The sequence below is a fragment of the Gobius niger genome, assembly GCF_951799975.1.
Source record: "Gobius niger genome assembly, chromosome: 6".
Taxonomy (NCBI): Eukaryota; Metazoa; Chordata; class Actinopteri; order Gobiiformes; family Gobiidae; genus Gobius; species Gobius niger.
Window position 1 is genome coordinate 23,918,207 of NC_136857.1, and position 23,477 is coordinate 23,941,683.

The following is a 23,477-nucleotide window of genomic DNA, read 5'->3' on the forward strand; positions in this document are numbered from 1 at the left end:
TTCAGCTAAAAGTATAACTTGTTAAAGCCACTTTCCCATCACCCTCCATCTAAATAGCCAAGAGCCGGACTTATGTGGGCTCAGACAGTTGGACGCTATAAACGCAGTAAATTCAAACACAAATGCAAATGGCGTCTTATTTCTCTGCACACGACTTGCTCTCGTTTTGTTGCATCAGAAAAGCCACGGAGCCTAAATCCAAATAAAAACTGCAGTGTGGCGACTACAGCTCAGACTTGTTTTTCTTCTTTTTCGGTGGAGTCTTCCAGGAGACTTTGACCCCAGTCTGTCCCGCTTTGTCCAACTGTTCCTGGATCTGTCAGATGAAGAACAAAGTCATCATCATCGATCAGTGTTTTAAAAAAAAAAAGAAACACGGTTTCAAACAAGTGACTCGCCTTTTGTAAAATCATTTTGTTGATTCTGGGATCAGACAAGTCCGAACCAGACCTGAATTGTATCTTCATTACATTTTTCACTTTCACCACCACTTCAAAAGAAATAATTAAAAAAAATAATAATTAAAAAAAAAAAAATATATATATATATATATATATATACACACACACACAAATCTTTTAGACTTTACTGTGGCTTTACTGCTTTACCTTCTCTGCAGAAGAAGGGCAGTGCTTTATTACAGTTTGTAGGGCTCCACAGATGGTCTGCGGTCTCAGCAACACAGTGCAGATCTTTGATAATATCCTCCACCGATTTCCAGTTTGTGAAATGAACAGGAGTGTTGTCGGACCACCTCCAGGCCTCTCTGTACAGGCCGATCCAATTTGTTGACCACCTTAAAAGGGAAGCCAACTTAGCGTGTTCAGCAGAACTCTCGATCATGGCCAGCTCTGAGTTTCTGGCTCTGCACTGGGCCACAGCCTCCTCCCAGGTAACTTCGGAATGAACAACTTGAAATGTCTTGTTAGCTCCTTTCCCTGTCAAGATCAAGGACCACAGGGGTTAGAGTTATTTATTATTTGTGTTTAATGTTTCATTGATATAACATTAATATGATTCAGTTCACTCTGTGCACCTTAAACCTTCCCTGTTTATCTTCTGAGGTCAGATGGGATCAGGCAGAGCAAAGACAGTTTGGCCACAGAAGAGTAAATGAGCTGCTAAACTAATACATGAGTTTTATGCTTTTCAGAACATTTCTTAGCAAGTGGTTCTTCTCAACTGGTTTAACTTTCAGACTCATCTTTAATGTGTTAGAGTTTAGATTCTTCCCGAGTCCGACAGTAACTTGTTTAGCTACAAGCCCCAAACTTTAAAATGTAACATTTCATAATAGAATTTAATGAAAAATATGAACTTAAACCTGTAATAAAACATTCATCAGTTTTACCCTGTGTTAAAGTGTTTAATCAAAATAAGTTCATTAACGGTATTTACTTAAAGTCTTTATTAATGGGCTTACATCATACTTCACACATAACTCAATTAAATAAATAAATAATAATAATAAATAGACACTAATTAAAATTATATTGAGGATGGTGATGAAAACTGGAAAGTAGCAAGATCTCGGAGTATAATAAGTATTAATGTACCTTTAATATAAAAGTAACTCTCAGTAATGTTTGGCACTGGTAACAATCTGAAATATATTAATTATTGCATTTTGTTACTTGCTTTTTACTAAACACCGTACATGAGACAAGATCATTGTAGTTGTGCTTCATTTCAATTAATTTCAATTAATTATATAAACAGTTCAAATATGGTTTTGTAAGTTTGTAAGTTGATCTGTGTTCATGTAGCTGCTTGAAATGTAAGAAGTTCTCTTTGGATGATGTCTTGTTGACGTTTTGTTCCTTTTGTATCATTGTGGGCTCACTCCTTGTGTGAATGTATACTGCTCAAATAAATAAAAAATGAATAAAAAAGGTATCTTTAGTCTAGAGCAAACCACTGAAAATAGTGACCCACGAGTTGAGAACCATTTGCCTCAGCCAGAGTGAAGGTAATAAACCCATATTTGCAGTGTCCAAAGAATTTTGTAAATGCAGCTTTTACTCATTTCTTACTCAAGATTAAATTACAATTAATGCGGCAAATAATGCCATAACAACAAGACACAAACATACCTGTGGAACAAACAAAAGGAAAGAGTCCAGAGCAGGGATAGTCCTGCAATGCTGTAAGGTAGAACATCACACAATTCTCTCCAATTCTATTGCGATTTGGTTCACCGTATCTCCAGTTCTGGTACCCCCCAGGGCTGGTGGTCCCAGTGGCAGACCATCTCCAGGAGTTGGAGTCATCGGTCATCACCCTATTCCATGAGGCAGGGTCATCGTACAGACCGATCCAGGCTGGTCCAGTCCAGTTACCCCGTCCCTTCAGTCTGGCGGCCTCCTCCAGACTGCTGACAGTGGCCAGGTCAGTGTAGTGATCCCTGCAGTACTGCTGAGCTTCAGTCCACTTCTTAGGCTCACTTATGAAGCGGTACTCAACAGATTCTCCATAAGTGCCCAGGAGCCCCCATAGCCCTAGAAGATTTAAGTCATTATTGTTTTCCACCATTTACTTTTTGAATTAAATTGGACATTATTTGTGAAGTCTTACCCCAGAGGGAGATGGAAAACAATAGTTGGTTGCACATTTTGTTCTCAAACCTTTGAAAGATATTGTGAGAGATTATGTTAAAGGTAAATGAAGTCAATCTGCAGTAGCCATTCTATAGCAGCATCTACACATGCAAAGCTTTGCATTTAGTGCAAACTTACCCACTGCTGTGTCCAGTCTGACAGCCAGGTCTGTTCACCTGCGTCTGTTCATTCAGATCATTCATTTAAATATTTACTGCATGAGCGTCACAATGAGGGAGGGAGGGTGTTGATCAGGGGCGTAGCACCAAATTCTGGGCCCTGGGTACAAACTATCTTGGAGGACCCCCCCGCCCCCCCATATGAAATTCACAGTTCATCTTCTATGTTCTTTGGTTTAGTGGTTTGACAGTGCAGTTCAATATAAATATAAAGTAGAATATAAATATTCTACTTTCATTGGGCCAGTTGAAATGACTAGTTTTAGGTAGAGCATAATGATTATTAGCATCACATTAAACAGGACGACTGCACCAGGGACATGGGATATTTGTGCACATGTGTGACTTTAAAATAGGCATTAAAATGCTCTTTTCCAAAAAAATGATGATACTATGATGTCTCTGTGGCCCACAGGCCTGAACGCAAAACTCACAGGCTTCAGTCTGATTTAGTCTCACCATATTTGAAGCCTATACCTTTAAGTGTATTGTCAGTAAATTGTTGTTGTAAAAAGTTATGTTGGAATTGGCTAAATGGCACGAGCTCCACCTTTCACTAGAACCATGTTGACTCCAAAGCTGCGCATTTATAATGCATGAATCCAAATGCGCACGGCTAATTAGCATAACTAGTTTGGCGAAGACGGCGTGCGCGACCTGTGGCTTTTGTCACTGTATTGGCCTGATGGCTCAATTATAACAAACATGAGGAAAAAGAAACTTTACTGACTCAGCGCAGGCAGAGGCAGGAGTCATGTTTAAGTGTCATTTATGACAGAAAGTTTCCTCTAAGGTCCGCTAGAACAGGCTAGTGTTAAATATAAGCACATTAGAGCGAGGCCAGACTAATATCTGTCTTTCCTCATAGCTCTGTGTCATTACATTACAGAATCCACCTCATCAAGTCACTGCTGAGCTGAAGCGCACGGTGCTGAACACCGGTGTGTGGGCTGAACCATTTGGCACATTTTTAAAGGGGTGTCAGGGACCTGAGATATTATCCATCATTATTGTTTGTGCAAAATTCTGTGTAGCAACCATTGTATTTCAGCCCGGTTGTTCAGTTCTTATAGTATCAATTATGAGGAAACTATAGAAAGTACAATACAGAACGCTTTTTTGAGGCATTTTTGAGGGCCCCTACCCTGCTCTGGGCCCTGGGTACTCAGGACCCTTTACCCCCCCAGTCCGACGCCCCTGGTGTTGATCATGACTGTCTGGTGTTCATCATCAACTCAATTGTGTTTTGAATTCTGTTGTCCACGAAATGTCCCCCATGGTTTGGCATGTAAAATTAGGAAAGCTCTTTAAATATCAATCAATCAATCAATCAATCAATCAATCAATCAATCAATCAATCAATCAATCAATCAATCAATCAATCAATCAATCAATCAATCAATCAATCAATCAATCAATCAATCAATCAATCAATCAATCAATCATACGTCAATATATTTGTAAAGCGCTATTCATGCACGCAGTGTCTCTTAAAATGCAATTAAAACATCCATAAACAACATATAAACTACATCGCCATACAGAAATTCAAAACACTGTGTTATGATCTAAATGTTTAAAAAGTTTTAAAAGTCAGGGGGTCAGCCTGCTCAGCCCCTGAGCTGTATGTAAAATATGATGTACAGTGGGTTGCATAAGTATCCTTTAAAGCTGCCTTAAGCGAGCCATGTTGTCCTGATTTGCACCAGTAGATGTCAGTAGTGCAGAACACTTTGCCCTCACCCCCTCCCCTACCATCTTACACCTGTCACCAGAACAGAGTTTTATACCTGCTGGTGTAAAAGTACAACCTCCAACATCTGTAAACAATGAGCACATGTCACAGTGCTATGGAGTCTGTCACTACAACTCCGAGCAAACCGGTAAATCAGAGATTATTGTCCCCAACATATATTTTTAATCTGAATCATGTGTTACACACATCCCACCTCCAACTCTTAATACCTGATTCCAGAGTGACAGTTCACCGGTACCAAGACGTGGTAGCAGGAGAGCAAGAGGGAGACCTCGGGGCATTAGATCCTCAGGTGGATCCTCAACTGTTCAAATTTCTCCCCTCAAACCATACTCAAATGTACCAGTGTGGCTTGCAGAATGTCAAACATAAAATGACACCAGAAGACCTACGGGATCTAGCCATGGGCAAGGTGGAAAGCAATCATGGTTTGTTCGCTTCCCAGCTGCGCTGCGACCCGCCTCCACCCCATCTCCACCTCTTCCGTCCACAGCTTCTACCTGCTGCATCTTCACGGGTCTTCCATACCACCACCAGTGTCCAGGCTCCGGGGGAAGACATCCCCAACTGCAAGCTGTTCATCCATACTGACTTTCATATCGATGTCGAACGCTTGGGTCTGATCGTCAAAACCAATAGACATGTCAATCAATCTTCCTAATCACTGCTTTTGTCTGTTTGAGCCTATCCAGGTTGAAATGGTTTATAATGTCCCTTAGCCTGTGTAGTGATATCACAAGATCCTTCTGTTTAGCAGCCTGTAGGACAGGACATGAAAGTGGATTTGAAGAACATCTCTCAGATCTATATGTTTACCAATCCACAAGAGTACTTACTTCAGCTGTACTTTTTTGCCAAATTTTCTGCCACATATCCAGGCTATGATGAATGCCGAGGTCTTTATATTTACCCATGTCTAAGTAATAATAATTTTATATTATTAGTTTGAGTATTGTTTGATTGTGGGCACACAATAGTGTTTTTGGATTCTGAAAAAGTGGACGGGACAACCATTCCATTGTTCATGAAACGCATTAGCAGGCAGTAAAATGCTGGTGGAGAGCAAGAAGTTGCCTGCCAGCATCCTGAAGTGTAGCTGTGGCTGGGATGTCCAACTGCACACAAGGTGTTCATCCTCACACAACTGAAAATCATAAAGGAAAAAAGGCAACTTTATAAATCAAGCATAAGATATGAGTAATTGGGATATGAGTAATTGGGATAATACAATTGACAATCTAAATAAATAAATACAAGTCAATGGTTACCCAATATATGACACTCGCAGTACCCTGATTATGGATTTGAACTCTGAAAGGTGGTTGATGGCTGCAAACAGTTCACATATCTGTATTCCAAAATGTGCATTTTAAAACTGGAACTACAACTAACTGCCAAAGTTATGAGTCATTCGTTGTAAAATATATAGGCCCTTGCTGTTACTAGATCCTCAGCACTCACTGCCTGAAAGACAGTAATATATTTTTTTGCTCCCTGGTACTTGCTCTAGTTTAATTACATCCGAAAACCCAAGGAACCTATACAAACACCTTTAAAACGGCAGTGTGTAGTACTACAGTTCAGTGCTGAGCATCTTTCTTTTTCGGTGGAGTCTTCCATTTGACTTTGACCCCAGTCTGTCCTGCTTTGTCCAGCTGTTCTTGGATCTGTCAGATAAAGAACAAAGTCATCATCACACCTCAGTGTTTTTGACATGGCTTCAAACAAGGGACTGGCCTTTTTTTTTAGGATCATTTGGTTGTTTTGGGGATCAGACAAGTCCAAACCAGACCAGAATTCCATTTTCATCACAATGGATGATTTTTCCTCTTTCACCTCTGACAAAACAGTCTAATAAATAGATCATACAATCAGTACAATCAGTGGTTTCCTGGCGGTCTCAGAGGGTGACTAAAAAGACTAGGGAGCAAGATTCTCACATGTACTTGTTTCACTACTAAATACATTTTTAATTTTGTTCATGTTGGGTTATTTTCTGAACTATTCATTCTCAACTTAGCGTGTAGACTACTGTACCAATGCTGGAGTATTTCCATGTTGTGTATGTTTTGTTGTCTTTCAAAGGTTAACTGTTACCATGTGAAGTAGTGCGTTACCTGTATGGCAGAAGAAGGGCAGCGGTGCTTCACAGAATAGAGGGATCCACAGATGTTCTGCGGCCTCCTCCGCTGCACAGTGCAGATCTGTGATATCATCCTCCACAGATTTCCAGTTCATGAAATGAACAGTTGTGTTGTCGGACCACCTCCAGGGCTCTCTGTCCAGGCCGATCCAAGCCAATACAAGCCTTAAAGAATCTACAGGAGTCACCTCACTGCTCAACAGAACTCTGGATAAGCTCTGAGTGGTCGGCTCTGCAGTGGGCCACAGCGTCCGCCCAGGAGGAGGATGTTTCAACTACATATAATGTTTTATCAACTCCTGTCCCTGTCAAGATCAAGAAATAAATAATTTTGAAAACATTGCAATTGGATTTACAGCAAATGTTTCTATACAAAGATTGCAAAATCAAACTAAGAATCACATGAACTTCAGAACATGGTTGGTTGAAACTACTGGGCTGCAGGTTTTATACATAACAAAGCTCCAGAGATATGAGTTGATGCTGTTGTTTGTTTGTTTTTCAAAGAATACTGATTTACTTCTAAATACTAAATGCATCATTTGCAAATTTGCGAAACTGCATTTAATGTTGACGAGGAGGATTCTCTCTGACCACACACATGTGCTGTATACAGTACAGGAAGGAAATACTGGGGGCCTTTGTGTGGGCTGTTTGAGTGTAGCTGTTAAAAGTCCAGAAGTGATGACCTGTGGGGTGGTGAGTCTGTGTGGGTGCAGAGAGTGAGCCCAGAGTCATGAAGTCGTTGGTTTAATGCAGGGATGTCCAAACCTTTTTCATGAAGGGACGAATATGTATATATAATTTAAGGAGGGCCACAGATCAGTGCTCAGTGCAGTAAATATACAACTGTGTGCATTTAAGAGCAACCACAGACCTTTATTTAGGCTTGGAACCTTAATGGCAGTGCTGTCTTTGAATGAAATGTTAGTTTTTCAGGTTATGATTGTGTAATTCTAAATGTTCTGTAAAATGATCACCTCTGGCGTCCAACTGTCTGCACCCACATAAGTCTGACTCTTGGCTATTTAGATGGAGAGTGACGGTAAAGTGGCTTTAACAAGTTATACAACAAACCTGCCATGATAATCTTTTAGCTGAAAGTCCATTCATTGTGCACCTGTTTTTGAATATTGTCTCCACTGTTGGACATTTCTGCTGAGAGAGAAAACATTGAACTTTGTGTGTTTCATTTTTTCATGTTTTATTTCTGTTTTTCCAGATATTAGATACAAACCAAGTTGAAAAAGCAGCATTTTACAGGTTACATTGTGACTACATCGAATACTCAGCTGCACAACACATGCATTAAATGATGAGCTTTTTATTGTGTTGAAACTTCAACATGACCTATTTACTGTATAAGATATGTGGAGATGTCGGGTGATTTTAATCTGGAAAGCATTTTGTATGAATGACTCTTTCTAAATAAAGTTTGATTGATTGATATATAATACATTGACTAAATACAATTTCGAGACTCTAAATGACTGTAATATATGTACTGTAAAATTAATTAAATTCCTTTTGAATATTTCTGACTAAAGCAGGAACCATATACATTTTGTTCTCACTGTCTGACATGAAACCAGAATTAACTTTTCTTTAATTTATTTTTTTATGTCAAAAATCTATTTGTCAAATTCCAGATGACAGACAGAATTTTCTCCACAATTTTGTTTGAATTTTTATAAAACCAAATGGTTTCATTAATATTTGGGAGCATTGCCTTAAACTGTATAACTCGAGTCAAACGTTTTGGATTTCCTTCCACAAGCTTCTCACAATAGTTGGGAGGAGTTTTGGTCCATTCCTCCAAACAGAACTGGTGTAACTGAGACACATTTCAGGCCACGTGCACATGTCTTTTCAGCTCTGCCCATACATTTTCAACTGGATTGAGATCAGGACTTTGTGATGACCAATGATCCAATATTTCCACATATTGTTCTTTCTACATGAATTTCATCTGTTTTGTGAAGTGCACCAGTCCCTCCCGCAGCAAAACAGCCCCACAGCATGATGCTGCCCCCCAGTATTTCACAGTTGGGATGGTTGTTCTCAAGATTTCCTCTTTTCCTCCAAACGTGACCATGGTCATTATGGCCAAACCTTTTTTTCTTCTTCATCAGGCCACAGGACATGTCTCAAAAAATTAAAGTCTTTATCCTTTTTTTATGTGCAGACTCCAGTCTGTCTTTTTGATGTTTCTTTTGGAGTAAGGGCCTCTTACCAGGTTCAGCATCTTCACCAGGTCTTTTGCATTTTTGATATTCACATTTCAGACACAATGCGGTCATCTCTGGGACACAGAACCCGCCTTCTTTCTGATCTTTATGATGGCTGGACATTTCCATCATTGTTTGAACCAATGTACCTGGCACCTTTAAGTGTCTTGAAATTGCATCCTGAATTGCAACCAGACTTATGCTTCCAAGGTCATGACATCGTCATCTGAGCTTTCCCAAATTGTTTAAAGGTATAGTAATCTTAAAATCTCATTCTTCTGCATTTGACACATAGAAATCATTTTTAAAATTCGAATTGACCTAAAAAAAGAAGAAGCTAATTCCGGTTTTATCTAGATATTGTTGGGCTCACCTCCATGCACAGCTTGGGTTCTGGATCCCAACTCCTGGAAAGAGGCTGGACTCTCCATTTTTCTGGAGTTGCCCGCGGGGAGAGGCGGTGGGCTAGGGTTGTTTTTTGCTTGTAGCCCCCCAGCTCAGCCGCCACGTGTTGGAGTTCACCCCGGTGAAGGAGAGGGTCGCATCCCTACGCCTTCGAGTTGGGGACAGGTCTCTCACCGTTGTCTCGGCCTATGGGCCCAACATCGGTGCAGAGTACCCGGCCTTCTTGGAGTCCCTGGGAGGGGTGCTAGATGGTGCTCTGACTGGGGACTCCATTGTTCTACTGGGGGACTTCAACGCCCACGTGGGTAACGACAGTGAGACCTGGGAGGGGGTGATTGGGAAGAACGGCCTCCCCGATCTGAACCCGAGTGGTGTTCTGCTATTGGACTTTTGTGCTAGCCGCAGTTTGTCCATAACGAACACCATGTTCGAGCACAAGGGTGTCCATAAGTGCACGTGGTACCAGGACACCCTAGGCAGGAGGTCGATGATCGGCTTTGTGGTTGTGTCATCTGATCTCCGGCCGCGTGTTTCGGACACTCGGGTGAAGAGAGGGGCTGAGCTGTCAACCGACCACGACCTGGTGGTGAGCTGGATCCGCTGGTGAGGGTGGAAGCCGGTGGGACTTGGAAGGCCCAAACGTGTTGTGAGGGTCTGCTGGGAACGTCTGGCGGATCCCTCTGTCAGTGGGGTGTTCAACTCCCACCTCCGGAAGAGCTTGACCCAGATTCCGAGGGGGGTTGAGGACATGGAGTCCGAGTGGACCGTGTCTCCTGCAGTAGGGGGCGATATGCACTTTTGTTTGGCCTCACTCCACCAATAACTTTAAAGAAGAAGAAAAACAGCTGTTGGTGATGTCACTTCCCTTTCCCCTGTTTAAGGACGGACGGATTGTTCAAAATGCCGCTGAAGCTCTAGTTCACTAATTGCATAGAGGTCTAACAGTTGACCCCATGAAAGGTTAAGGAGTTAGTTGCTAGTGTTAGTGCTTAGAGCAGGGGTGCCCAAAGTGGGGCCCGCGGGCTAAATTTGGCCCTCCGAAACAATTTTGTTGGCCCGCCACAGAGTGACCTACTTTTGCGCTGCTTGCGGTTAATACTAATGCTGCGTCCACACCTAACGTGTTTTGGGGCCTCCAAAGCGTCAGGTTTACATTTAAAATACATGGAGGACGCGCCTCCGGGTGGCGTCAAGATGTCCCGCAGCGCATCACGCGCCTCCTGTGCGGCGCATTTTGAGGTTTTTCGCGCTTGGTGAGCTTTTGACGCGCCTCCAGGGCGTCGAGCGCGGCCGACGCTCGAGTTGGGAAATGTTGAACTTTTTGGCGAAATTCGCGAGCGTCGAACAATCAGGAGCTTTCCCCCCATAGTGACGTACGTTGTAACTGAGCCAGCGGGGCAGATCCTACGCCGGCCCCACAGATGTAAACAAGTCACGGAGGTTTAGCTTCATTGTGAACCGGAGCTACAGCCGCTCTGGGACTTTTACAAAGACACACATCAGTGCTTCTTTATCTAAACACCCAGGATTAAAAGCGGCGACAAGAAAGGTTATTTCAGTGGCTGAGTCTGCGCTGGGAATGTGTTTGAGCCTCGAGGAGCCTGTTGTAACATTAGCACCGGAGAAAGCTAATGCTAAGCTAAACCTCCGGTCCTCACGTGAAAACGAGAAATATGCACAAATAAAGTCAATAAAGAACAAAGATCACACACTGAGCTGGGCTGGCTGATGTTGTAGTTTATTACTCACATCATCTACAATGAGCTCCGGGAGAAAACCATAGCTTGTTAGCTCAGTTAGCTCGCATTGAACTCCGGTTTTCTCCCATGACAACAAGCATTAAGCACTAATAACGTCTATGAATCTGTAACGACATAGAGCAGCTTTATGACGATCATACACTGAGCCGGCCTTCACGCATTTGTGGTTTATTGCAGACTTTCAATCAACAATGAGATGTAGCAGGTGTATTTCAGGCAACAGCTACTTCCAAGATGCAACGAACAGACTCTGAGCTGACGTGCGGCCAGAGCGTCTTGACGCTCAGTGACATTTGTGACAAGCGTCTGACTTTAGTAAGCACAAGCGTCCAACGACGGGCTTGAGGCGCGTTTTTGACGCCCAAAACGCGTTTGGTGTGGACGCAGCATAACTCTCTTCCATTCATTCTCAAAGGTAAATATGGGTGCAGTACACTTTTTGACCACCAGCGTCAAATTGGGGGGCGCTGTTTCACTCCTTTCACAAAGTTAAGGAAACACTGTTGTGGTGTCTTTCTCTGGTATTTATCGATTACAGAGCGTTGTAGCAGCAACTTTCACAGTTTTTCAATTTTTTATTGCAAAGGTTGTTAACATCAACAACAGTACATGTTAAAAAATCCCTTATATAAGAATTGATGCTGAACTGACACTTTCAAAATAATCTAATGTGGCATTTTCTTTGAGTTAACGAATGAGGTAAAGTTACTGTAGGTGCTGTAGATACAGGGGTTTTATTTTTGCACTAAATTGCTACAATTGTTGATTTTGTTTTACTAAAACTAGGCTTTTGCCATAGTTACCATTTGTTTTAATGTAGCATGTATTTGCATAGATAGAAACAAATGCAAATGTAGGCTATCGAAAACATTGAATGTAAATAAAATGAAGTATCTTTATAATTTGCAGTTATATCTGTTTTTCGTGCTTGACATCGCCATGTTTGGCCCGCGACTCACAGGCACTTTTTCATTTTGGCCCTCGGAGACAAAAAGTTTTTCAGACGCAGCCTATATTTCCACACATTCTCAAAACCACAACAGGAAGCAGAGCTTTTAGCTATCAAACTCCTCTCTTAACTTCCATTCTACGTCAAAGAAGCAAACCATTTTTAAGACTAGTCTAAAAACGTTTCTCTTTGAAATGGCCTATGCTCAGGTCAGCTTGGACGAACTGACTCAGCTTTTCATCACACTATAGATAAATCATATTTTACATACAGCTCAGGGGCTGAGCAGACCGTCTCTCTGACTTTCAAACTTTTTAAACATTCAGATCATAATACAGAGTATGTATGTATGGCTGCATAGTTTTATATGCTGTTTATGGGTGTTTTAATTGCATTGTATGTATTTTTGTCACTTGTTTTGATTGATTGATTGATGGGACATTTGCTGCACACAGAATTCAAAACACAGTTGAGTTGATGACGAACACCAGACAGTCACGATCTACACCCTCCTCATCGTGACGCTCATGCAGTAAATATTTAAATGAATGATCTGAATGAACAGACGCAGGTGAACAGACCTGACTGTCAGACTGGACACAGCAGTGGGTAAGTTTGCACTAAATGCAAAGCTTTGAATGTGTAGATGCTGCTATAGAATGGCCACTGCAGATTGACTTCATTTACCTTTAACATAATCTCTCACAATATTTTTCAAAGGTTTGAGAAGAAAATGTGCAACCAACTATTGTTTTCCATCTCCCTCTGGGGTAAGACTTCACAAATAATGTTCAATTTAATTCAAAAAGTAAATGGTGGAAAACAATAGTGACTTAATCTTCTAGGGCTATGGGGGCTCCTGGGCACTTGTGGAGTAACTGTTCAGTACCGCTTCATAAGTGAGCCTAAGAAGTGGACTGAAGCTCAGCAGTACTGCAGGGATCACAACACTGACCTGGCCACTGTCAGCAGTCTGGAGGAGGCCGCCAGACTGAAGGGACGGGGTAACTGGACTGGACCAGCCTGGATCGGTCTGTACGATGACCCTGCCTCATGGAAAAGGGTGATGACCAATGACTCCAACTCCTGGAGATGGTCTGCCACTGGGACCACCAGCCCTGGGGGGTTCCAAAACTGGAGATACGATGAACCAAATCACAGTGGCCTTCCAGAGAAATGCGGGTTTCTTCCTTCTTATGGATATTGGGTCGACAGTCACTGCACTGAACGCTATTTTTTTGCTTGTTCCACAGGTATGTTTGAGTCTTGTTGTTACTGTATTATTTGCAACATTTATTGTAATTTAATCTTGCATAAGAAATTAGTAAAGGCTGTATTTACAAAAGTCTTTGGAAACTGCAAATATGTTTTTTATGGTGGGTCACTATTTTCAGTGGGCTCGCTCTAGACTAAAGTTCCCATTAATAAAGTAACTCCCGATTATAAACAGATTTTGATTAAACACTTTAACACAGGGTTAAACTGATGAGTGTTTTATTATAGGTTTAAGTTCATATTTTCCATTAAATTCTATTATGAAATGTTACATTGTAACGTTTGGGGCTTGTAGCTAAAGAAGTGACTGTCGGGCTCGGGAAGAATCTAAACTCTAACACATTAAAGATGAGTCTGAAAGTTAAACCAGTTGAGAAGAACCACTTGCTAAGAAATGTTCTGAAAAGCATAAAACTCATGTATTAGTTTAGCAGCTCATTTACTCTTCTGTGGCCAAACTGTCTTTGCTCTGCCTGATCCCATCTGACCTCAGAAGATAAACAGGGAAGGTTTAAGGTGCACAGAGTGAACTGAATCATAGTAATGTTATATCAATTAAACATTAAACACAAATAATAAATAACTCTAACCCCTGTGGTCCTTGATCTTGACAGGGAAAGGAGCCAACAAGACATTTGAAGTTGTTAATTCCCGCGTTACCTGGGAGGAGGCTGTGGCCCAGTGCAGAGCCAGAAACTCAGAGCTGGCAATGATCGAGAGTTCTGCTGAAAACAGTGAGCTGACTGCTCTTGTAGCTTCTACAGTCTATCCAGCCGCTTGGATCGGCCTGTACAGAGAGCCCTGGAGGTGGTCCGACAACTCTCCTGTTCATTTCACAAACTGGAAAACTGTGGAGGATGATATCAGTGGTCTGCACTGTGTAGCAGAGACCGCAGACCATCTGTGGAGCCCTGCAGACTGTGATAAACCACTGCCCTTCTTCTGCCGAGAAGGTAAAGCAATATTTAAAACCAGTAATGGTGGCAGAGTGTTCAGTGTTTTTGACAGAGAGAGCAGTGGTTCTCAAACTGTGGTACGTGCAGCACTCTCGGCAGCTGTTTTATTCCCCGGGTTAAGACATGGTTTCAGCGTAGTTTACACCCAGTTGAAACATCATTGTTCACATATTTACGTCTTAAAAAACAAAACAACAAAAACAGTAAAGTTTGTCTAAATGTCTCTTTAAGGCAGACTCGCTCTATCTAGAGTGTGTGTGTATATATATATATGTATATATATATATATATATATATATATATCAGTGTCTCTCGAAAGTACTAATATACCTTAAACTTCTGCACATTTTGTCATGTTTCCAGAGGTGAAAGAGAAAAAAGTAATGAAGATGCAATTCAGGTCTGGTTCGGACTTGTCTGATCCCAGAATCAACAAAATGATTCTACAAAAGGCGAGTCACTGTTTGAAACAGTGTCTGCATAAAAAAAACACTGATCGATGATGATGACTTTGTTCTTCATCTGACAGATCCAGGAACAGTTGGACAAAGCGGGACAGACTGGGGTCAAAGTCTCCTGGAAGACTCCACCGAAAAAGAAGAAAAACAAGTCTGAGCTGTAGTCGCCACACTGCAGTTTTTATTTGGATTTAGGCTCCGTGGCTTTTCTGATGCAACAAAACGAGAGCAAGTCGTGTGCAGAGAAATAAGACGCCATTTGCATTTGTGTTTGAATTTACTGCGTTTATAGCGTCCAACTGTCTGAGCCCACATAAGTCCGGCTCTTGACTATTTAGATGGAGGGTGATGGGAAAGTGGCTTTAACAAGTTATACTTTTAGCTGAACGTCCATTCATTCTGCACCTGTTTTTAATAATGTCTCCACTGTTAGACATTTCTGCTGAGAGAGAAAACATTGCACTTTGTGTGTTAAATTTTTTCATGTTTTATTTCTGTTTTTCCAGATATTAGATACAAACCAAGTTGAAAAAGCAGCTTTTTACAGGTTACATTGTGACTACATCGAATACTCAGCTGCACAACACATACATTAAATGATGAGCTTTTTTGTGTTGAAACTTCAACATGACCTATTTACTGTATCAGATATGTGGAGGTGTCGGGTTATTTTAATCTGTAAAGCATTTTGTATGAATAACTCTTTCTAAATAAAGTTTGAAAATAGATCCCCGCTAAATACGATTTTCTCTTTTATTCAAGACTGTATTCATTCTAAATGACTGTAATGTGTGTACTGCAAAATGAGTGAAATGACTTTTGAATCTTTCTGAATACAGCGGGAACCATACGTTTACTTACACTTCATAAAATAGACAAAGGCATTTGCTTTTTTTTCTCACTGTCTGGCATGAAACCAGAATTAACTTTTTTTTTTTTTTTAGGTCAAGTACAATTTTAAAAAATATTTCTATTTGACAAATTCCAGAAGAATTACGGACGGAATTTTCTACACATTTTTTATTTACATACATTTCATTAACATTTGGTCAAATTTGGCCTTTAATTTGGGTCTAACATTTTGCATTTCCTTCCCAAAGCTTCTCACAATAGTTGGGAGGAGTTTTGGTCCATTCCTCCAAATAGAACTGGTGTAACTGAGACACATTTGTAGGCCACGTGCACAACATGCCTTTTCAGCTCCGCCCATGCATTTTCAACTGGATTGAGATCAGGACTTTGTGACGACCACTTCATAACATTGACTTTGTTTTCCTTAAGACACTTTGTAACCAGTATTGGCCATATGCTTTGGGAATTGTCATTTGGAAGACCCATCTGTGCCCATGCTTCAACTTCCTGGCTGATGTCTTGACATGTTGCTCCAGTATTTCCACATAGTGGAACCCTGTCTTTCTTCATGATGTCATCTGTTTTGTGAAGTGCACCAGTCCCTCCCGCAGCAAAACAACCCCACAGCATGATGCTGCCACCCCTGTATTTCACAGTTGGGATGGTGTACTCAGGCTTGCAAGATTCACCCTTTTTCCTCCAAACGTGATCATGGTCATTATGGCCAAACCATTTTTTTTCTTCATCAGACCTCAGGATGTGTCTCCAAAAATTAAAGTCTTTATCCTTTTTGTATTTGCAAACTCCAAAGTGGCTTTTTGATGTTTCTTTTGGAGTAAGGGCTTCTTCCTGGCAGAGTTCCCTCTCAGCCCATGTCGGTACAGGACTTGTTTCACTCTGGATAATGACAAATTCTTACCAGGTTCAACATCTTCATCAGGTCTTTTGCATTTGTTCTTGGATTGATATTCACATTTCAGACACAGCACGTTCATCTCTAAGACACAGAACCCGCCTTCTTTCTGATCTGTATGATGACTGGACATTTCCATCATTGTATATGTTCTAATAGTATGTGAAGTATGACTGCAATACAGCAATAAGAAATGCAAATGGTTTACTTCCTACCTCACAGACAGGACGTTCATGGTAAGTGTGGATACCTGCTCCTCTAAGGTCCATGATCACATGTGGCATGCCCCAGGGTTCAGTTTTAGGCCCAGTGCCTTTTAACCTGTATATGCTCCCTCTTAGTGATGTCATCAGAAGACATGGAGTCAACTCTCACAGTTATGCTGATGATACAGAGTTATACATCTCCGTGTCTGATGACACCAGGCCAACAGATGCACTTTTTAAACTGCATTTTAGATATCAAATCCTGGATGGCAGAAAACTTTCTCCATGCTTAACCAGGACAAAACTGAAATGTTAATCATCGGTCCTGAGGCCCAGAGAGAAGAACTTTTACCCAAGCTACAGTCACTGTCTTTTAATCCTTCCTCACAGGTGAAGAACCTGGGTGTGATCTTTGACTCTGAGCTAGTGTTTATTCCACACATTAAGAATATCACAAAGATGTTTTTTTACCATCTAAAGAACATAGCCAGAGTCTGCCACGGACACGGAGATGCTAATGCATGCTTTTATCACCAGTCGTATCGACTACTGTAATGCCCTGCTTTCTGGTCTTCCCAAAAAGAGTATCTCAGGTTTATAACTTTTACAAAATTCAGCAGGGCTAGGTGCTTCAGGATCAACTTTAAAGTGCTTTTAATTGGTCCTTCTTATCTTTCAGAACAGCTTTTACCTTATGAACCTTCACGGCCCCTTCGCCAGAGGTGGGAGACTCGAGTCACATGACTTGACTCGAGTCAGACTCGAGTCGCAATTTTTGGGACTTGAGACAAAAAGACTTGACTTGACTTGGGACTTGCTGTTTGTGACTCGAGACTTAACTTGGACTTGAGGCCAATGACTCTCAATGACTCGCTGTGACTTTATATTTATTTATTAAAGTGAAACTGTCGAAAGATCAGGATTCATTGCGTAAAAGCGGCGCATCTATGTTTACATTATGGTAATTAGCCACATGCGTGTTCGGTTTCCCAACACAGCGCTTCTAATCAATACAGCGCGTAAAGGCAGGAGGAAATACGTCGTCGAAATACGTGCATTAAAAGTTTTCTAAACAGAGTGAAGAGGTGGAGATTTACGGACAGGAAAACGTTTGAAACAATGGACTGGACCTGCAGCTCAGACGGGCGGCCTCCAGAACAACGATGCGTAAGAGCTGATTAATCAACAGAAATCTTGGGGGATTTTCAATGTTTTAAGGCGTTCACACAAATTTTACAGCATTTAGTGGCTAGTTTACGCATCCGCACACAGCCCAGTGACAGCAGGACTGAAGGCTACGCAGAATATATTTTGAGCAGGGGCGAATCCGAGTATACAGGGGCTGGGGCATTACAGGGGAACCACTGACAGAAAAACTGCCAGAAACTAACAAAAATACAAATATTATTTTATATTTATGTTTCAGACTGCAGGGAAAAGCAGCTCATATTTAAAATACTATATTTCATATTTTTTAAGTCGCCCCCCGGCCCCCCTTCCTTAAAATGCTGTCCCAGCAATTTTGTACATAGACTGTTTATTTATAATACATATATTTTGAATGTTGTGGCGTTTAAATATTAATTAGACTTTATATCCAAATCCATGAGTTTTTAAAAGTTTGATATTAGCCTAAATTTTCAAAATTACGGTATCTTGAGCACTTGTTATTTTCAAGATTAAACAGAAAAGTAGTCACGCTGGCGTTTGTGACTTGAGGTGACTTGCCGGCTAAAGCAAGACTTGACTTGACTTGACTTGACAAAAGCTATGACTTGACTTGACTTGACCCCGTTGACTTGGACTTACTTGAGACTCGGACCTTCACGACTTGGACTTGACTCGAGACTTGCATTTAGTGACTTAGTGCTGCGCTCCTCCGGCAGAGGTCTCCTAGTTATTTCTAAAGTCAACAAAAAGACTCATGACGAGGCGTCCAATATTACGGCCCTCGCCTCTGGAACGACCTGAGGAGGAGCTCAGGGCTGCAGAGAACGTTCATGTTTTTAAGAGCAGGCTCAAGACCCACCTTTTTAGCTTTTAACTGAAATCTATTTATTTAGTCCTAACATATAGTTGTATAATTATATATTTATTTTGAGGCTCTCCTAGTGTCTCCCCTGAAGTGTGTGTGTGTGCGTGCGTGCGTGAGAGTGTGCGTGTGTGTGTGTAGACAGTGGGGTAAAGGTTTGAGTGTGTGTGTAACGTTTGTGTCATGTGTCTTTTTATGAAGTGTATGTAAACATATGGTTCTCGCTGTATCTTCAATAATGTGAATGGATTATTTATACGGCTGTTTTAAACCTCTGAGTTTGGGCGTGTGAGCTGAAACCATAAACTTAGTTGATTGTCATTGTTCTCTCCTCCTCATTTACATGAATGGCGCGAGTCAAGAGAGAATCCATGATGCTGCTCAGTCTTCTCCGACACAGCATGTTCCATAAAAGGACAAAAAGGCGAGAAACTCCGCCCCCGTGAGGCCGGCGGCATGGCAACAAGGCTCCACAGTGCTCCAAAATCAGAAGAAAAAAAAAGAAGTGATTTAAAATACTGTAGTACACTCTTCTCAGAGTTCATACAGGAATAAACCATATTTTTGAGAAATATTTAAAGTCTTTGGAGCCAGGATTTTTTTCTTTATATACAGTTGTGCACATAAATTTACCCAAGCAGAATTTTGTATTTTTTTGTTGACTAATTTTCAAATATGAAAGATCACAGAAAAAGGTTTTTTTTCACTCATAGTTGGGTGAAGCTATTTATGATGAAAAAAACTTTCAAAAGTTCACATACCCTGGTGATCTTGGCCTGGACTCGTGGCAGTGCGGCCTCCAGACCCTGACTGTGACTGAAGGGCAGAGGCTCAGCATAGACTGTGTGGAGGAGGTCATGAAGGAGATGACCCTACTCCTGGAGGTGAGAGCGCTACTGCTAATAGAGCAACTCACACTTAAAGTGCACATGACAGGTGATAATATAATAATGGGTAACATGTGTAAGTAAAAATGATCATTTTATTAAAAACAACAACGATTTTAATGCTGCTGCACTAAAGAAACAACTCAAAAATACGTCTTATTTGGGGAGATTTTTTTTTTTTTATATTGAATTTTTAAGCTGCTGACAGGAAGTGACATAGATGGAGGTAGATTTTATTAAATAAACGCATTAACAATAACCAGAAATATACATTCATACATTAAACATAAAAATTCAAAGAAGCAATAAGAGAAACAGTTTGACTCACTCATTTCTCATCGGTTGGCATGGCAACAGCTTAAAGGGACACTGCGAAATATTTTGGATTATGCTGTTGCCATCAGTGCCAAACACGCTCCTAATGACCAGGTCAACACAGAAAAATGCTATTACTGCAGGGAATAATCAAAGAATGGTTTTGGATGAGAACCTAATCTATTTTAATGTCAAAATCTATTGCCTTTAGTCACATCTCCATGGAGACGAGCAGGAGACGTACCCTCTCCCGGTAAAGTTACAGTCATGTCTTAGGAGAGCTGAGCCGCTCACTGTACAAACACATGTTTGTTTGTACATTTATGAGGTATTTTTCCAATGATGAAAATATCTCTCATAAAATAAATGCTAGTATTTCAATGTTATTTATAAGTGAATATCCTACGCGGTGTGGCTTTAAAATAGTTTACCTCTAACGATGTCACTTCCTGTCAAAAGGAAAAAGAGGAAGTGAAACCATCACAACAGTGGTCAAACTAAAGGAAGCTGGGTAAATATTTTAGGCAAAATCTGAAATATAATTGCACTAACTATGTTTTAGCTCACGTGTCATATGCACTTTAACACAATTATACTTCTGTAACTTATTTTTTTACTTCCTTATTGGACACTGGCAGGAAGTGATATTTGTATGTAAAACAATTTAACTTTACATACAAAAAGATGACTTCCGGGCAAGATGGCGGACTGGGCACAAGCAACTTTTTAATCTCTGCTCGCTTGGTCCTGAATTAGATTTACACCGTCCTCTTCCGACAAAAAAAAGACTCTCCCAAAATATCCCGAATATTTTTGTATGTAACTGTGAACGAGAAAATACAGTTACACAATGTCTGTCACAAATGAAACATTTTCCGCCGCTCCAGCCAAAAGCTAAAATTCTGCTAGGGTGAATTTATGAGCACAACTGTATATTGTTCTAAAAAAAGAAAAGAAAAGAAAAAAAAACCTGTTTCTAAAGACTCTAAATATTTCTCAAAAGTATGGTTTATTCCTGCATGAACTCTGAGAAGAGTGTACTACAGTATTTAAATCACTCATTTTTTTTAAGTTTTTGCTTTGGGCTTTGGAGCACTGTGGTTGCCATGCCGCCCGCCTCACGGGGCGGAGTTTCTCGCCTTTTTGTCCTTTTATGGAACATGCTGTGTCGGAGAAGACTGAGCAGCATCATCGATATTCTCTCCACTGGCGCCATTCATGTAAATGAGGAGGAGAGAACAATGACAATCAACTAATATAAGTTTATGGTTTCAGCTCACACGCCCAAACTCAGAGGTTTAAAACAGCCGGATAAATAATCCATTCACATTATTGAAGATCCAGCGGGAACCATATGTTAACATACACTTCATAAAAAGACACATTTCAATCAATAAATCAATCAATTAAACGATATAAAGCGCTTTTCATAGAGGGCCCCTTCAGTGGAGACACTAGGAGAGCCTAAAAATAAAAGAAACCATTGAAAAACACTCAAAGAGTAAAAGCAATTAATGAAGCTAGAAATGAATATATAATTATATAATTATACATTAGGACTAAATAGATTTCAATCAAAAGCTAAAAAGATGGGTCTTGAGCGTTCTCTGCAGCCCTGAGCTCCTCCTCAGGTCGTTCCAGAGGTGAGGGCCGTGAGTCTTTTTGTTGACTTTAGGAATAACTAGGAGACCCCTGCCGGGGGAGCGAAGGAGCCGTGAAGGCTTTTTCAACTTGGTTTGTATCTCATATCTGGAAAAACAGAAATAAAAAATAAAAAAACACACACACACACACAAAGTTCAATGTCTCTCTCAGCAGAAATGTCAAACAGTGGAGACATTATTAAAAAACAGGTGCAGAATGAATGGACTTTCAGCTAAAAGATTAACATGGCAGGTTTGTTGTATAACTTGTTAAAGCCACTTTCCCATCACCCTCCATGTAAAAATCCAAGAGTCGGACTTATGTGGGCTCAGACAGTTGGACGCTGTAAACGCAGTAAATTCAAACACAAATGCAAATGGCGTCTTATTTCTCTGCACACGACTTGCTCTCGTTTTGTTGCATCAGAAAAGCCACGGAGCCTAAATCCAAATAAAAACTGCAGTGTGGCGACTACAGCTCAGACTTGTTTTTCTTCTTTTTCGGTGGAGTCTTCCATGAGACTTTGACCCCAGTCTGTCCCGCTTTGTCCAACTGTTCCTGGATCTGTCAGATGAAGAACAAAGTCATCATCATCGCTCAGTGTTTTTTTTATACAGACACGGTTTCAAACAAGTGACTCGCCTTTTGTAGAATCATTTTGTTGATTCTGGGATCAGACAAGTCCGAACCAGACCTGAATTGCATCTTCATTACATTTTTCACTTTCACCACCACTTCAAAAGAAATAGATAAATAAAATAATATATGGTCGGGACAGTGCACGTTAATGAACATACATGGGTCTCATGCATGTAAACACGCCACACCTTTCCACACCAAGTATCATATCATAAAGTATGTGATGATCCAAGTGTCACCAGGCTGAGATGACGATCGAATCAGGACTAAACTGGGTCTAAAAAAGTCTAAAATAGACCTAAATATGGACAGAATGATGTTTCAACTGGGTGTAAACTACTTTGAAACCATATCTAAACCCGGGGATTAAAACAGCTGCCGAGAGTGCTGCACGTACCACAGTTTGAGAACCACTGCTCTCTCTGTCAAAAACACTGAACACTCTGCCACCATTACTGGTTTTAAATATTGCTTTACCTTCTCGGCAGAAGAAGGGCAGTGGTTTATCACAGTCTGCAGGGCTCCACAGATGGTCTGCGGTCTCTGCTACACAGTGCAGACCTCTGATATCATCCTCCACAGATTTCCAGTTTGTGAAATGAACAGGAGTGTTGTCGGACCACCTCCAGGGCTCTCTGTACAGGCCGATCCAATTTATTGACCACCTTAAAAGGGAAGCCAACTTAGCGTGTTCAGCAGAACTCTCGATCATGGCCAGCTCTGAGTTTCTGGCTCTGCACTGGGCCACAGCCTCCTCCCAGGTAACGCGGGAATTAACAACTTGAAATGTCTTGTTGGCTCCTTTCCTTGTCAAGATCAAGGACCACAGGGGTTAGAGTTATTTATTATTTGTGTTTATTGTTTGATTGATATAACATTAATATGATTCAGTTCACTCTGTGCACCTTAAACCTTCCCTGTTTATCTTCTGAGGTCAGATGGGATCAGGCAGAGCAAAGACAGTTTGGCCACAGAAGAGTAAATGAGCTGCTAAACTAATACATGAGTTTTATGTTTTTCAGAACATTTCTTTGCAAATGGTTCTTCTCAACTGGTTTAACTTTCAGACTCATCTTTAATGTGTTAGAGTTTAGATTCTTCCCAAGCCCGACAGCAACTTGTTTAGCTCCAAGCCCCAAACTTTAAAATGTAACATTTAATAATAGAATTTAATGAAAAATATAAACTTACACCTACAATAAAACACTCATCAGTTTTACCCTGTGTTAAAGTGTTTAATCAAAATAAGTTTATTAACGGTATTTACTTAAAGTCTTTATTAA

At 40.8% G+C, this 23,477-nt stretch overlaps 1 protein-coding gene across 1 annotated transcript in view; it reads right to left on the minus strand.

The window, feature by feature from the left end:
- Positions 1 to 4,845, minus strand: part of fgd1 (FYVE, RhoGEF and PH domain containing 1) — a 267,099-nt gene extending 262,254 nt beyond the window's left edge. The window contains exon 1 of the mRNA XM_079557827.1: positions 4,838 to 4,845. The gene's annotated coding sequence lies outside the window, so the exon portion shown is untranslated. The remainder of the gene's footprint in view (positions 1 to 4,837) is intronic.
- Positions 4,846 to 23,477: the final 18,632 nt, after the last annotated feature.